A 17869-nucleotide genomic window follows, 5' to 3' on the forward strand; every position below is an offset into this window, starting at 1 on the left:
CTTTACTGCTTCATCTGTCCTGTTCTCTCTCTCTCTCTCTCTCTCTCTCTCTCTCTCTCTCTCTCTCTACCACTTTTTGTCCCTTCCTTTGGCAGTCTCTGAGGTCAGTGATACCAATTTGTCACAGTGGTCTTTGTGGTAGTAGATGCATGCTCTCTATCCCTCATACAAACACACACACATCTTTAGTGGGCTAAATGAGATCTTGGCACACTGCATTTTTCCCTAAATCCGGACTATTTGTCATGCGGTGATTCTGGAATGAAAGGGACAGCATGGGGGAAACATGTGGCGTGTTTTTCTGCTCTGCTGACGCTAATGCAAGTTTACAAGTCATTTGTCATCCGGAGATCCACAGAAGCAGGGCCGCTCAGCGGTGGGTGTGTGTGTGAGTGTGTGTGTGTGTGTGTGTGTGTGAGGGAGATAGTGAGACTAAAGACAGGCTGAAGCCTGTGTGGGTGGATGGAGTATTAAGGATAGCTGTCCCTTTCAGAAAGCGTGAAGTACAAACAATGTGTAGGACCCACACTACATACTGCTCTGAGCCTCTGAGCTTCACACACACACTTAATGCTCATATGCTATCAACCACATGCACACACACATACGCACGCAGACAGTTACTAACAGACATAAGCGACACATTCAGAAACCATGCGGGTGGAGATATTGTGCTATTCGTACAACCTGTGTACGCTATGGGGGGTTACCAGCAGAGAAAAGCTGCTTGCTGCATGTTTAGTGGTATGATAGAGGTAATGTGGCTTTTAGCATTTTAATGGGGAAGGCATTGCAAATGCAGTGCAAGTGAGTGGATTTGGTGCAGAATACTGAGTCCAATGTAGCGTTATTTCCATACTGACCATGCGTAGTGGGGCAATGTAGAGTTGGTCATAACTTGGCGCTGATTGTTTTAACAGCAAGAGGATCAGGGAGATTAGCAGTCAAAGTTTATTGCTGGTTAGTTGCTCCTGTTTGGTTCTTCCTCTATCACTCTTTCTTTCTCTCACACTCTAGCTCTCTGGGCGCTGAACTGCTTTGCGCACAGCAGGAGCCTCACCAATGCGGTTGAACGCAGCACGTGCCAATTTTGGGCCAAGACAGATGAACCCTATAGCTCAGTGTGCTCACTGAATCACCTAATGTGTGTGTTTGCGTGTTTGTGTGTGTAACTGTTATTTCAAACTATGACTGTGATTGGTGTTATTGATGTCTAACAGTGGCTGTCATACCCCTTACTCAGGGAGCGATAGATAGAGCAGAGGAGGGGTGGAGAAGCTTTTTTTTTTCCTCATGAAAATGAAAATTGAAGAAATGTTAGCTACCCACTGACTCCACGAGGAATAATTAACGCTAGAGATGCAAAAGACTCCGTAATTAGATTTTTTAATTATTGAGGATTTGCTTCTCTTCTATAGTGGCCCAATTAAAATACCGCATCAAAAAAAGAAAGACAGAATGGGAAAAAAAAACTAAATAAAGGAAAGAAAGAAAGAAAGACCATCCTCCTCTTCCTGTCTTTTGGTGTCAGAGGCAGTGTACTTGTCTTTCTTTTTTTTTTGTTTGATGGCTGTTCTGCGCTGATGAAGGCCACACGCTCTCAGCCGCTAATGAACATCTCTGTGTTTGGATGGTGGGACTGATGAGGGGGGAGGAGAGGAAGATAGGTAGAAAAGATGCCTAATGATCAGGTGGAGAAGGCCCTTCGAGTTGGAGGGGATGTGAGGGTAGTGTGCTTCGCTGGTTGACCTTGCTTGTGTGCCTTGGTGAATTAATTAAGGTGCCGGTTGATGCAGAGCTCGATTTGGTGAGAGGAGAGAGATAAGCATGGTGGCGACTGGGTCTTCCCTCAGGGAAAGAGACGACCACTTTGGCTATGTAGGGCTGGCCACAGGAGGACCCACTCAATTAACAGCTGTGGGGGGGCTGGGCTTCGGAGCGCCCCCTAGCCATGTTATCATACGCCCCTCAAAATGCACACATACATGCACAGAGGAAAGTGTATCCTTCAAAATGAAAAAATGGATGAATGACCAGAAGTTACTGGAGCATCTGCTTGTTTATTTTTCTTATTATTTTTGACATTGTGTTCTGTGTTCTGTTCTGCTCTTTGTGAGGCCCCCCATAGTGCTGTCAGTCATACTGTGTGGGAAAGGGGGGAGGAGAGGAAACGAGGGGGGGAGAGAGAGTTAGAGGAGGAGGGAATGCTCACGGCAATGGTTTCCTCAGAGGGACTTCGCCTCAATTTACCTATGAAATGGTCTAAAGGGATTACATTCCTTTTTCTTTTCGGCGCTCTGTGTATGTGCACATTAGGATTGCCGCTCTACGTCTTCTACGTCTACGCTGCTACTTAAGGTCTGACATGCAGCATTTTAAGTGCACTTATTTTTGTAGAAAGATTGCATAATTATTTTTGACACAATGTAGACTTCATGAGCCTCTACACCTTTTCTTTCTTTCTTTCTTTCTTTCTTTCTTTGAGTTTCCTGCATGGTCTGCTGTGTAGGTAGAAGACCTCCCCCGACCCCTGCAAATAACCTCAGCCATTCAAACAAACCGCTCTTTATCTATTTCTTTATTCTTCTTTCTTGCTCCTTGTCTGCAACTGATCCCTCTGCCTGCCTGGTGCTGTTGGGCTTTGCCTTGGCGTCAGACTGGCGTGAGAGCTGCCCACAGCGAAGGCACTTTCACACCTATGCTGATGGAAGAAGCAATATGGACTTCTCCCCCTCTTCATTCCTCCCTCCCTCCCCTATATCTCCCTTACTTGCTTCCTTTCTCTCTCTCTTTCTCTGCCCATCTCTCTACCTCCCTTGCCACTCCTTTCTTTTCTCTTCACTTCCTTTCTTCTCTCCCTCCTCCCGGAGAAGTTTGAAATAATTTGCGTCTCCTGGGTTTTTACACATTCTAATTTCGAACTAAATGGGACATCTGTTTGAGAAAAGGAAGATTTGCCATGGTTGCTAAGGCAACTATCACTCCATGGAAAAGAGAAAGAGGGAGAAAAAAAGAGGTCCAGCAGTTTTACAGACTGAATTAGTACCAGAATTTAGTAGTGCACACATTACGTCCCACAAACATCTTTCATCTTTCCCTCAAACTCACGTCACTTTTTCTCTTTTCTTCATCCTTCTCTCAGTGCAATGGCCTCACCCTATTAATAGAGAATCTCCCTCTCATTTTTTTCTTCATACTCTGTCCACAATGTAGGATAAAGAAATTATGGCATATGAGACAATTATCATTGTGGCCTAAGAGTTCTGCCAATTAGAAGAGAAAAAACTCTCATCTCGATGTGCAGCTAACACACACATGCAAGCCATCATATGAACGGGCCTTTATCTGCCCAGAAAGCTGCTCATTTCTTATGGTAATTGATCATTATTTGGAAATGTGCTATTGCAGCAGTCTTAAGCATTATTTAAAGTGGGTCACCAAGGAAACCATACCAGAAGTTTCAACAAGATGCTTGAACTGAGGCAGAGAGGAGGATTAGACTGGACTTTGCAGATTTTATATCTTGACTTAAAGTTCTCTAGTAGAAGAGGTGTGACTTGGCTGTGAGTCAGACTTGAGACGTGAATATGCTGACTTTAGACTCAACTCAGCAAAACCAAAAAAGAATGGAATTTAACTTTTACTTGAACATGTATGACTCTGACTTTCACTTGGACTTGGGCCTTATGACTCAAAAAGACTCGTTACTCAAAGTGGAAGAACCATGGAGAGGTGTCTGGTTTAGAGACAGTTAGAGATAGCGGTCAGTTACTTTTCATGTAAATTCACTCGTTTCCTGGCGTAGGCATGCCAGATCTGCATTTAAAATATATTTGAATGTCTGTTACTATGGTTATGCTTTTGAATATTATATTACTGAAGACAAGTGAGACATGAATGAGAATTCAAGTTTGCCTCTGTAAGCTGGAGACAAGTGAAATTGAGCATCAGTAAGTCTTTGCTCAGCATTTAAACTCCTGGAACGTAAAAGGTTAATTTTTATAATAAGAATTTTCTTCATGATAGGTAACATTAAACAAAAGTTAGTGAGCTTTTTTTTTATTTGAATGTTTTGAATGGCTGTTGAAAAAAGTGCGAATGTCGCCATCATTTTACTGTTTTTTCTTTAAACTTTGTTCAGCTTTTTGTTTTGTTTTTTTTTGTTTGTCATCTACATTCAAAACAAACTAACAATTAGAGTGTTAGAGTCGTTGTGTCACATGAAAATGTATTTTCATTATAATATTATTTCAGTGCATTAAAAATGACAAAACTTAAAAATTGGGGAAAAACTTTGATTTAGCTTACTTTCGTACACTACTATATAGGCTGTATTACCAACACCATTAAATTTGCTGAAGAATGCACCCTGACTTGCTTCAGACTCAAGACTTGATTTGAGACGTGCCTGTACTGACATGAGACTTGAATTGAGACTTGAGGCTTATTAAAACTCAGTGACTTGTTCCCATCTAAGTCTGGTAGCAAAAGTACATTAACTAAGCTATGTATGTGTGCAGATGCACCGTCCATGATCAAAGGTGTGTCTCAAAGTGAAGGCTGCAGTCTTAGGTAGGAGACACCTTGCTAGTACAGATATACAGTAGTTCCATTACATAAATGCCCACATACACAAGAGACAAATGAAGCTTTCACAAACAATCAATCACATCTTACAACACCACCACAAAAATACACTCTCAGAAAAAAGGTACGAAACTGTCCCTGGGTACATCTCAGTACCTTTATTCAGAGAACATAATTGTACCATAATCCAGTGAAATTACATTTTCGAAGTTGTATCAACTCCGCACACCCCGTCTCGTCTCCAAACACCCTGTCTTGTCTCCAGGCTTTTTATTTTATTATTCTGTTTTAAAGCATTAGATTATCAAAATATACAAATATGTACTTGTGTATTTTCCGCTGGGATAAACTTATTTAAGGTACACCATTGGACCTTAAAACCACTGTTGTACCTTTGAGGGAACATTTACACAGTTTGTAGTTTGATGAACGAAAATGTACCTGCACAGTACTTATATCTCTAACAGTGTACACTTAACACCATCTCCAAATTCAATAGTGCTCCCCAGTTATCCATAATATTGCACAGTAAGTGTATCTGTTGCTACATATGTACTTACCTTGACAATTGGCTCATTTGATTATCACAAGTGAGTTCCTAAACCTACTAAGTCTTGACTTCGGAGAACAAAATGTTGTGTTCACTATATAGCATGTGATGGATCACATTAAATATTACACGCTAATCTTTTCATACTTTTCCTAAAAGCAGTAAAATCATGGCTTACTGCTGTAAGCAGTGCAACACGTTTAAATCCTACGCTTAAAGACATTGCATTAAAATTTACATTTCATTACAACTCTGGTTCTGCAGCATCTCACCACTTGCAGTTATTTCTGCCATTTTTCAGATGGTTTTGCGTTGCATGTATGGGATGGTGAGTGACGGAAGGTCCGGAGAGATACATCAGAGCTCAAAACCAGTTGAGTTTGATTTTCTTGGTCGCAATTGAAGGCTCCTACAAAACAGGACAGGCTTGAGTGACGTAACGGCCAAGAAATTCAGCTTTCTTCTGCTGCATCCTTGGCTTTGAGAGACGGCTTGAGTCCTCCTTGCAAAGGCCCTTGGGCCTCTCACCCTCCCTCCCCTCTTATCACCCAGAAGGCAATAGCATTGTGTTGCTCCAAGCATCACCATATGACACTTTTTCTAGCTAGCTTACAGACACATACACATCGTGATGGTGCTACACTCCTGATGGTGCTATTCTGCACCTGCTCCTCACAGTTCAGACTTGAGGGGCCTGGCACTCACATCAAGAACGCACACGCGTGCGTGTATTCACACATTCCCGCTCTGCGTTAATATTATTTGAGTCTGTTAGTGTACTGGAGTCGTCCTGTCCTTTTCATGTTCTCTGTCTGTCTCTCTCTCTCTTTCTCTCTCGTCTTCCCTGCCTACCTTTCTGCTTCAATCCCTACACACCCCCTTTTCTCTCACTTTCCTCTCACTTTTTTCTATTGTCCCTCTTTCCCTCTCCCTCATTCCCAAAGAAGCTTCCTCTCCAGAGCTGTTTACCACGGCAGATGTATTGTACCCTCTCACCCTCCTCCACCACAACACCCATACTGTACCACTAAATACCTACTTTAACGTATTGGCAACATAATTATAACGTACGCATGTGTTTGAGCCCTTCCAGTGGGAACTCATTAGTAGTGTGCAGTGTGTCTGGATGAGTCCCACACATCTCTCAGTGCTCTTAAAGTCCCCCTGAAATATAGAGGAGGAGAGATACACAAAGAGACAAAAAAAGCCATTGTTGAGGGAAATATCTAGAGGCCTTGCGTGTTATTTAGTTTATTTTAATGCTCACGGTAAAATCGTCATTTTTACATCAACATATTCCATTCAACTGAACAGAGGCACCGTGTATCATCCAGAAGAAAAACAGTTGTGAAAGTTTTGCCAATTGTTATATCAGAGTTACTTATGGTTAAAATAGTTATTGCAAAAATACAATGCTGCGCAAAAGTCAGAGACCAGTATTACCAGAGAAAATGGCTGTTAATTACAAGTTGTTTGTTTTTCTGCATTAAGAAATACAATATTAAACAGAAGCCCCAATAACTGAATATAATATTTTTTTCCACGGTTTGCTTTTATTACAGTTTTCATAATTTTTGGAGAAATACTTTCTGTTTTTCAAAGAAATCTGCAGGGATGTTATTCTACAACTCCAAAGTTCAGCATTAGAAGTTAATGGCATTTTTTTGCTTCTCACAATCCAAGTAAAACTCAAATACGTTGAGGTCTGGGCTTCAGGGGTGGCCAGTCCACTGTTCTGAGAACTCCAGCTGCTTCTTTGTTTGAATCGCAAATTCTCTCCTTATTTCGTCTATTTCCTTTTCTTAGTAACGGTTTATTGACAGTTACACATCTTTTCAGACCTGCATTGTCTTCTCACAGTGGAAGGATGGACAGAATCTGAAGCAAGAGTGGACCTTGATTTTGTCCTCGCTCTCAAAAATTAAAGCTTTAAGTACTGTTTTTCTGGTGGGGGCAGTTTTGGTGGTCTGCCAGGTATTGCATTGTTGTTAGGAGGCCCATTTTCTCTGTATCTTTTGATAATTTTTTGAACTCCAGATTTGAAAAAATATCTCTAGAAATTGATTAACTTGTACTTAATGGCTGTTTTGACTGGACATTAAATAAACAAAGGGTGGTCTCTGACTTTTGCACAGTACTGTGCAGTTTTAAAGTACTTTTTCAGAAGCTTTATTGAGTGTCCTTTGCTGTTCTACAGTTTGGCTATGACTATGTGTATGTGTGTTTTAGTCAGGTGCATGAGAGACTGTTGAGTGTGATGTGTTGTGGGAGGGGGCTGGCAGTACTTGAGGAGCATTCCATAGGGCTCTGTAGAATGTAGAAAAGGCGGGTAGAGACACTGTGTCTTTTATGTTTGACAAACTCCAGCTATCTATCTGCATCTTCGCCACAAATAACCCTCTCTCTCTCACTCTTTCGTTCTCTCACATGCATGCCAATATCTCCTGCTTTCACACTGTCCGCACCACATGGCTGAAATTACAGCTTCTGCTCCATCCAGAATGGGGGGGCGGTTTGGAGAAGGTAGTGAGAGGCCCAATCCCATTTCACCCCTTGCCCCTACCACTTAGCCCTTAGCCCTCTGTTTTGCGCATTCATGTCTAGGGGTAGGGTGTCCCAATTTTTCTTAAGATAGAGGGGTAGGACGAAGTGTTAGGGCTACATGGCCCTCCAAACTGAGGTTTTTCAGAGACTCCAAACAGAGTGTTACAAGAAAAAAAGAAAAACCAGCAAGATGGCTGCGTGAGCGACCAAAGAAACCCACAAATATGAGTATTTTCTCCGTTAAAAAAAATGTTGATAACCATTGTATTGTCTTAGTTTAATGTTGCTTTAGTGTATTATGGTTTTCTTCATAACAAGCATAAAAAATCACTAATAGTATGCTAATGTCTCGGTAGCTAGCTAGCTAACTCTCCCGTTCCACCTTAAATAGTCCAAAGTTCTGATGCCTGAAGCGCCAGAATGTAACTGCTGCACCAAGGTGGAACGGGAAAATTCGAACAAGAAGCTGGTGAATAGCTGACTTCAGCTTCGTATCAGCCAGGAATTAGGGTTGGGCGATAATAAATAATTATCTTATACCCCCTTTTTAAAAGCATATGATTCCCTAAATGTAACTAAAGCCCAGCAGTGAGATTGCTGAACTTTTCCCTTCTCTGCTATCACTGAAGATGGGCTGGGTCGCCTACAGAGCAGCGCTAGTAGCTGTTAATGAAGCAATGTTTTTTTTTTGTTTTTTTTTTGAGTGTCCCATTTCATAGGGCAAGATTTCAACCACTACCCCTTGTAACTCAGTTCCCAGGGGTTAAGATGACACTCGAAAAAAGGGGTAAAAAGAAGAAATGGGATTGGGCCTGAAGGCCCTCATGAGGTTGTCTCTTTTTGACATCAAACTTTATCACAGTGCATTAGCAGACATGGAGTGAGCTTGCAAGTAAGAGGATGAGTGAAGGAAAGTGGGGAAGAAGTGAAAACAGATTAACAAAACAATAATTCTGCTACTTTCTTCTCCCTCTGTTGTTTTCTCTTGCCCCCTCTCTTCCCTTTTGGTATCTAGCGATGGAGTTTTTCTCTTCTTTTTTTTTTAAACAAACGAAGTTCTTAACTGAAGTTCAAGAGTATTAGGTGTAGAAGAACGTCACACATCAAGCATGTATCAAAACTATGTAAGCAAAGCTTACCTCATACACATATCAGCCCAAGTCGAATTGTCCTACCTCCTCTGACTCTTTTTTCCTTTCTGCCTGCACTCCAAGCCAAACAACTGAACGCTTCATCTGTTCATGAGAGACATCATATGTGCCATGCCATCTACTAATCATCATCTCGTTTCAGCTCGTGAAAAGATCGGAGTCAGATGGGGTAGCCACTCCTGTAGCTGAGCATGTTCCTTTACCCTCTACATGCACACAGAGACACACACAGATGGAAGCATTGAGAGCCTCGCTGCAGATGTCCATTGAGGGCCTTTTGTTGGCATGTATGAAGCGAACTTGATTTTCAAAAGGAATGCAAAATATAGCTGCTTTTGCAGTGGCAGACTAGGCCTATTTACATTGGTTGTTATTCATGAGGCTACTGGCATTTTTATTAGCAGAATAAAACATGCTCCCTTTAAATATCCCTTTAAGAATGCACTGAGGGGTGATAAAGCAAACATTGACAGGAGGACTTTACTGTGCTTCACCTGTGTAGAATTCACTCTCATCCATTAAACCATGTGAGAGAGAGGGAGAGAGACAGCAAGAGAGAGCTCTTGGCTCATCATGTTAATCAGTGCTGTGAATGTTCCCGTTGATGAGTGAGAGTCCACACAGCTGTTCTGGAGTCTGCTGTATGCCCAGGCCAGTGTGTGTGTGTGTGTGTGTGTATTTGAGGTGTCGGGCTGTGTGGGCAGATGTCTCATTGCACAGATGGGTTTGTCACTGCTGGTCTCGGCCTGTCCAGCTCTGGTGTAGTGAAGCGGTAACACAATCACAGAGTGTAGGCCTAAAGTGAACATATCCATCCGTGACTTGAATGGATCTTGTACACTATTATTAGTCCTTGACACATCCCTTCTTCAACACATCATCACAATATGAATTTCCCTTGAAAACAGTGCTGCATTTTTTGCGAATATCTTTCAACTCGTCTAACAAAAGAACACATTTAGAACACAAGCATTGTCCTCAGGTTGACTTGGAGTAGTTAGGGAAGAGCACTTTTAGTTTGCGGTAAAGAACAGCATTCAATAACATGTCCAGTGAAGACTTCGCTTTTTTATTGATGAGATGTGACCCAGTAGCAGTGGTTGAAAGCTGAAAGTGAGGCTGAGTAGCAGAATTACAACTTGATAATCTCATTGATTCATTTGAATCTGTATTAAAGGGATGTTTAATCTATATAATAATATTCAGTAAAGCATTTACCCTTTTTTAACCAAAATAAAAATCTTTTCTCCTATTATCAAATGAAAAATCCAAAATAAGCTTGATGTGTAGTTTCTATTGTCTGTATTTCACTGCTGTATAAATAGTTCCTTCAGCCACTTCTGTGTATTTAGTAGGGGTTTATGGCCAATTCAGATTCCAATTTCTTTACAGCCAAATTGGCCGTTGGCTGTTCTTTTCTTTTTTTTAACCTGAATCTCACGCTGTGGCTAATGATCACTAGCACTACCACATTTCCAGTACTTTCTATTAACCAAAGTCGTAGTATAAATATCATGGTTTGCTGTTAATAGGTCATATGGTGTTTTAAGTTCTTAAACGAAGAAACAGTTACTGATCTATCAATTAACATGAATCAGAGCACCAATACCACTTTTTTCCCTTTCTATACCGATACCTGATCCTTTAGTTTCAACCAGTGGTAAGTACCGATACAAACTCTATCTAACCTAACTCACCAATAAGTCCTGATATTTATACAACTACATTTTTAAAACATTTTATTTTGGTAAAATCTATGTTCTGTGTCACAAATAAAACACACTCAGCTTGGCTAGATGGCATTTACCTGTTGGATTACATTTATTAGATGCTTAAGAAAACAAATTGTTTATTTATTGTATTTTTTTCATATTTACTATTACATAATTTGTAATAAGAACCATGTTTAACAACTTAAGTAAATGTAAAATATCTTTATTGTGCAAAACAGTTAAAAACGGAACTGAACAGTAAACAGATAAAGCTGTGGTGTTAACACATCAGCACACAGCAGCTTCTCTGGAGCTGAATGTTGTTTCACATTCAGATTTCCCAAATCATTTGTCTCATACATGCATCTTGTTTACTCGTGCTGCATCTCTGAACGTCAGTTCAGTAAATATCACTGTTGTTCACGCTGTCAGTATTACTGACTTTGACCGTTTTTTTCTGGCCACAAGACCCTGCTGCTGAGTGATGCATCTGACCGAAGGAGGCGCATCACAGGCAGGGCTAGTGGACGCACAGCCCCGGCTATCGGGCTGCTGTGCAAAAGCTTAATTCGAGCCTAAAGGCTATCATTAGGCCACGAGTCCAGCAGTTCCTTCCACTTTCTTAATAAAATTAACGCAGGCGTAAGTGACCAAACAGAGATAGACGAGTGATTTCTGAAAGATGCGGCTCAGCCGTTCAGGTAAGTGGCTCCGTTAGCTTAACACTAAAAACTGCCATTACAGATCCTGCCATGAGCATTTTTACTGCTGCTTATCGTCCCACACCGCTGACGTGTTAAGTTTGGTCTACCGGCGTGCATGCACATGTCAGAAATTGTGGTGTCAGTCATAGCGATACAGTATCAGTATCGTGCAACACTAACATGAATCAAATAAAAAAGCTGCGATGAAAGTAAGAGGTAACTGGCTATTTAGCACAATGAGTAATGGATAACATTTAGTGCAGACGTAGCAGCAGCATTCAAATACAATGTGAGGGGGTTTACCTGCCTCACATGTACATCATAATTTCTTTACGTTGGATTTAATATTAAACTTTTATCACGTCTCCAGGATATGCAGATATAATTACACCAGAATCTGTATATATGTGTGTAAGTGTGCCTCACATTCAGCACATCACTGCTTGTAGTCGCTTGAACCTGCTGAGTGTTGTATAAGTCACGCTGTGGACCAAATGTCCCAAATATGCCACATTTTAACCTGGAGAGAGGGGAAGAGAGAGGGAGTGAGAAGGAGGGGGCCTGTGGGGAGAGAGTGGGAAGACACAGAAATGTATCAGAAACAGAAATGTAACAGGAAAAGTTGTGTAGAGCAAGTAACTTTGTCTCTCTTTCTCTCTCTTACATTCACATGCACATACACTTGTGTCTGCTGTAGGATGAGCTAATCCTTCTATTGTCAGAGGCAGATATACTCTGCCTTCCAGGGCTTCTCTTCCTCTGTCTGCAGTTGTGTCTTTTTTTTTTTTTCCTGTGGTGTGTATGGAGCAGGGCTGCTTTGGCTGGGGAGTGTGTATGAGCTTGGCTCTCCTGCTGTGCTGATCAGGCTGGGAGGGCTGTGTGAATGGACCGCTCGCTTCTGTCAGATTAAACATCAAAGTCCAGGCGCTCTGCAGCCGGCCCCACTGCTCAGCACAGCTCAATACAGCAAGACACTAACACAACTCAATACAGCACCACACTACATAAGCCAGTACATCAGTGCAGCAGCATAGCTCAATACAGAGCAGCACTAAACACAACTCTATAACATTGCAACACAACATGACTAAACACAGTACAGCTCAGTGCAGAGCAGCTAACAAAACTTAATCAATACAGCACAATACAAACCACATCACATCAACAAGACAGCACCAAGCAAGCTGTAGCGCCAAATTCAGCCTAGAATGAACGCAACAGCAGATTCGCCTAAATCCTAAATCCATCAGCTCTAATGCGAATACACATAAAGCAAAACACAGCACTATCATGTAGCAAAACTTTTAAAAAGGAATGACGCTGAGACTGAAAAGTTTGCTGAAATCTTCATACATTATCAGTGGTGCAAATCTGAAAAGTGCTTAAAAAATCTCTCTAAGTAACTACATGCAGATCATCAAGCAAGTTGAGCCACAGAGCAAATCCAAAAGAAATTCCTTGCTTATTTATGTGTTCAATCACAGCAATGTAGCAATCATATAAAAATAATTCACTTAGCTTATATACGAGATAAACTACTATTAATGTTTGAAGGATGTCTGCATGTTTCAAAGTATTAATTAGGCTGACATAAATCATGAATAACAGCTAATTTTACAATATTTTATGATAATGACAGCTAAAATTTCAGTCGCTTTTGAGTGTGGACCTCACAGCTTTTCTAAATATCTAGAACAAAATGTTCTACATCTATAAAAAAACACTGAAGAAACATCTCATAATTCATTCAGTCCATCAAAACATCTTTAGTAGTCTTCTTAGAACAGAAATACTTTATCAGACAAAGCACACTTATGTAAAAAGCTCTAACAGCTTTTGTCGTTCTAATCTATGTTGCAGCAAAAAGGTCATTTTTGAGGTGTTTTTGAGGTTTGGATGGATGTAAAATGCTGATTTAGTTCATCTAAACTAAAATTTTGCTTTGCATTGTTTCATTGAAAGAGTTTATTTGGGTTGAATAAAAGCAATCACTAGAATTTATTGATCATCAAGATCATTTCTGTAAAAAAAAACATCCCAAAAGCTTCTCTCAACCTGCACAAACTGCGTGCAGGTAATCGTTAAGTTCACGCAGACTTGGCAGTGTGGTTTAGAGCACAGTATGATATACTGTGAACTTTAAAATGAGCAAAACATTACCGCTAAGGGCAGCCATTTCAGATAACACCAGGGCTGTTATTCACAAAGCAGGACTTCCTTCTTATTTATGGCAGTCACAAATACTAATTCTAGATCAGCACTCCAATTCCTGATGTGGTTTGTGAATACAGACCTGTTGTCTAAAGTAGCTGCCTGCGGTTTGGTTCATTTTTATAGTTCACAGTTAGTATGTATGCTCCACATTGTATCGACAAGTATGCATGATCTTAATGAAGAAGTGTTTCTAAACTAAAGAAGCAAATTTTGGGCTCTTGACATGTCTTGGCCAAATGACTATGTCTGGTATAAGTAGAAAATGGTGCAAATTTGATTTTTCGCTGAACCATTCCTTTAAGTGTGTCTGTCTGTCGGTGTGATGTTCATATGCGTGTATTGGGCCATAGTTGTGAGATTCCCCAGTGGACTGGAATGATCTGTGAGCCATTAATTGTAACAGGCACTCTAAATGAGATGGCGTGTGTGAAGGGGTTCAGTAAAGTGATTGTTTAAAGTCCTGTGAAAGGTGGCAGTTTCTGCTCACTAGGCTAGTTTTCACAACCTTTTCCACTTTGCTAAAATACCGTGGCATGTGTCAAGCTAATTTCCCTAATAATTCACCTACATGCCCACAAACACTCAAGCACAAATGAACACATCTAGAAATCCATGCCGTTATTTGGACCCCTTTTACGAAGATTTTGCGAAGAGGGCAGTGATACAAAAATTGTCTTTTTTTTCAGAACTTATAACAACAAACTATTGAAATAACATTCTTGAGGCTCATAAACAAGATTTTTGAGGAATACATGGAATATCAGGGAGGTAAATGCTTTTACTGATACAATATTCCAAAAATCACACCTTTTCAGGTAAATTTGACCCCCTGTATGTATTCTAATTCTCTTAATATAGAATTCATATCATATGTGCACTTGTAAGTCTGCGTATATCAAGTATTCTATAATGGCTTTGAATGTAGCAGTGTTACTATATTGATATTAGGCTCATCAACTAACAATTAATTGCTGACTAATGACACATGGTTGCAGAATTTGCGTCCCTGTTGTTGGATGCATACTTTCTGCACAATATTGTTGTATTCTTTTCTAAAAAGCTCTTGACATTTTCTACTTCTCTCTCTATTTCTTTCTCTCTTTCCCTCTTTGCCTCTCTCTCTCTATCTTGCTGTGATCCTTGCTCCCTTCTCTCAGCTCAAAGTTTACCACCTCACTGGCATTCTGAGTTGATTTAGATTTAAAATTCCTTTAAAACATTAATGGCCTCTTTTTAAAATCGAGATTTTCTCATAACGTGTGTTTTTTTCCCCCTTCTCTTCCTCGAACAACTCTAAAGTTAACCAACGTGATGAAATATTGAAGCCTGGGCACCCCACAGCCTTTTTTCTCCTAGCTAAGCCTTTAAAGATTCATGGGGGCTGCACTGATATCATTAGGCCGTGAGAACACAGCCTTACATAGGCGCACACACACATACACACACACACACACACACACACATCTGACCAAGTCCTTAACTGTATTTGCCTTTCATTTCTAATTGTATGTCAACCTCAGACTGGATTAAAGCCAGCATAAAGCACAGTAGTGGTCACAGGAGACAGCATGGCAATTCACATAAAATGAACTTCTCCGATAATGTTTGATTTTTATTGTTTTTACATTTCTTCTAGCACCAGGGGAGTCAGCGTGCAAAAGCAAACAGCTGTTTGGAGGTTTTTCCTACCCCACATCAACGAATAAAAAAACAAATTATGAAAAACAAAGATGCTTCGGTATACTATGCATGTTCACAGCTCTGTGCCTTGTTTAAGCAAATTACATTTATTTGCTCTTTGACCCAGTACGATCACATCAATCCAGTCTGGTCAGTCTTGGTCAGTCTGCTGATTATACATTGGTTGGCACTTTGTTGGCAAAGTATCTTCCTGGACTGTGTAATTCTTATGTTGAAAATAACTTATTAACTCACTCACATTATTTCTGATCTTTCTCATCACATCGTTTTGATCCTGTACTTTTTTCTCTGCTTCTTAATTTTACCTTCTCTGTTCATCTGTTGGAAACGGTCATCTAGTATGGATGACTGTATCTTGCTTACTTTCTCTCAGTCTTACTTAAGTTATTACTGAAGTGGAGTCAGGCACATCAATATAGAATCCTTACCCCATTCAATATAATAGAGACGTTCATGTACATTCATGTAAAGATGAACATGAATATTTAAACAAGCCCATTAATATGCAACAACCATTTTAAAGTTTTAAGATTTGAGATGTAAATTATTCAAATAGCGTTCACGGCACTTCAGATGTTTCATCATAAACGTTGAGACTCTGATGTTGGAGAAGATTTGAATATTAATCAAATGAAAACAGATGAAAATAGGACTCCATTACCCATGAGACGTCTCTCTCCTCCTGACCTTCCTGGGAGGATGAACCTTCGGGCTGCTCTACTCGTAGTTCCCACAGCTTGTGTGTGTTTATGTGTACACGTGTGTGAGTCGAGGGCTGGGGTGTGTACGTGCAAGTGCGCAAGTGTTTGCATGTCTGTCGGCCCTGGACATTGATGCATCAAACACTAACCTATAAAAGTAAACGTTTCAAGTGACTGCTCTCTCTAAATTACAAAATCTGAGCAACTTTCACGAGCAAACTGACACTCTGAGTCACACAAACACACACACACACATAAACGTGCAAATCCGACACAGTGGAGGAAGATGGATCTGGGGACAGATTGTTAGTGACATGTTAATTTCTACACCGTCACTCAAGCTTGGTGCATCTGCAATCAAAGTGATGGGACACAGGCAGAGCTATCAAACCCTCCTCTATCTCTGACTCCCCCTCTTCTCAAATTGCCTCCTTCTCCCTCACCCTCCCCTTTACTCTTTCCATAACTGCCCTCACTATTCCTCTCTTGCTCTGTTCTGTAGTCTTCTCCGTATTGTCACTGTCATATGAAAATTTGAAATTTTTACACCATTTGAAAATGGCAGCTGTCCTTAACATTATGTGAAGATTTCATGACAGCTGGATCATGAGAAATGATCCAAAATTATTCTGAATAACATTAACCTACATGAAAGTTAAGAACATATTTTTGCTTGGTCTGTGAAGTTACCTTTTCGGAGATAGAAGGTTTTTTATGATCGTATTCTTCCAAATTAATTTATCCTGGACCGTTGTAAATGGGTTGCTAATCAAAGACGGTTATGCTGCTGTTAAACAGTGGATTTCTACATAATAAGGTAAATTATTTATTGTCCTATTATTTCCTTGTTGTAGATAATACAAATGAGTTTGTGGAACTGAGACATAAAAATGGATTTCAGATGTAAACCCAGAAATGTGCAAGAGAATTATTCCACAATTTGGGGAAAAAATATTACAAGAAATATTTTTATACCATTTAGCGAACACTACTTTTTGCTGAAATCCTGTGCTTCTGGGTACATCAATCAAGGCCTCCAGCTCCTACAAATCAGTAAAAGCAATTGGAAAAAGGTGCATATATTTATGAGATCCTGTTGATGTGATTTCCATTCTTCGGTGATGTACATAAAAGCTACTTGAGTGCTAACAGTACCCCCTTCTGGAGAATCTTTGGCCTGCTAAATATGAGTGAGAAAGTGAGCGAGTTATAAATGAATTCATTTAATTAATTAAGTTAATTTATGACCTGAACCTTTCCTGCTCTTACTGAATATGGTTTTTAAGATTTTTTTAAATGCTTGCGCACTGTCACGGCATGTTTACAGTTTTCACAAACACATTTCACTGCACTTCACTCTCATTACAACCTGCTTATGCTTTTTTTGCAGAACACTAAACGCAATTCTCAAAGTCTCGAAGCACACAGTTCATGATAAACTCTCATGGCGTCTTTTGCTAAAAAACAATATCTGTATCGGTGCTAGAAAATGAGAAAAAATTGAAGACAAAGTGTCAATTTTAGTTTATTTATAATATATAATGCAAATAGGTAGATATAGACTTCACTGTCTGATCAGTATAATGCATGTGTATGTGTACTTCATGCTGTAACAGGATCCTGCATCCAGAGGCTGGATCGTGTATCACTAAATTAATTAAATTTATTTTATTTTATTATTATTTTTTTTTTTACTTTTTTTTTACCAACAACAAATTGCAAGTGTTTCAAAGATAGCTTTATTTTTTACTCTGTATTCCTAAAAGGGTAGTTTATGTTTTGTATTCATATTTTGAATATGACAGTGACAGTGTGGTAAGTGTGTTTGGCTGTTTGCTGTAAATGTTTCATTTTTGGACGAAGGTTTGTGGTTTTCTCTACAGTGTTTCTTTTTGCTTTAAGTGTGGAGAGAATTTGCTAAATGTGGGTAGAGTTTTGAGTGCAAGCAATTGAGAAAAACTGTAAGCTAGGGTGACCTTATTTTGGTCTTCAAAAAGAGGACACT

The 17869-nt window shown here is 40.0% G+C and overlaps 1 protein-coding gene across 1 annotated transcript in view; it reads left to right on the top strand.

The window, feature by feature from the left end:
* mpped1 (metallophosphoesterase domain containing 1) overlaps nucleotides 1-17869 on the top strand; it is a 37625-nt gene that overhangs the window by 14340 nt on the left and 5416 nt on the right. The gene's annotated exons all lie outside the window — the stretch shown is intronic.

This window comes from Colossoma macropomum, unplaced genomic scaffold, assembly GCF_904425465.1.
Source record: "Colossoma macropomum unplaced genomic scaffold, Colossoma_macropomum, whole genome shotgun sequence".
Classification (NCBI taxonomy): Eukaryota; Metazoa; Chordata; class Actinopteri; order Characiformes; family Serrasalmidae; genus Colossoma; species Colossoma macropomum.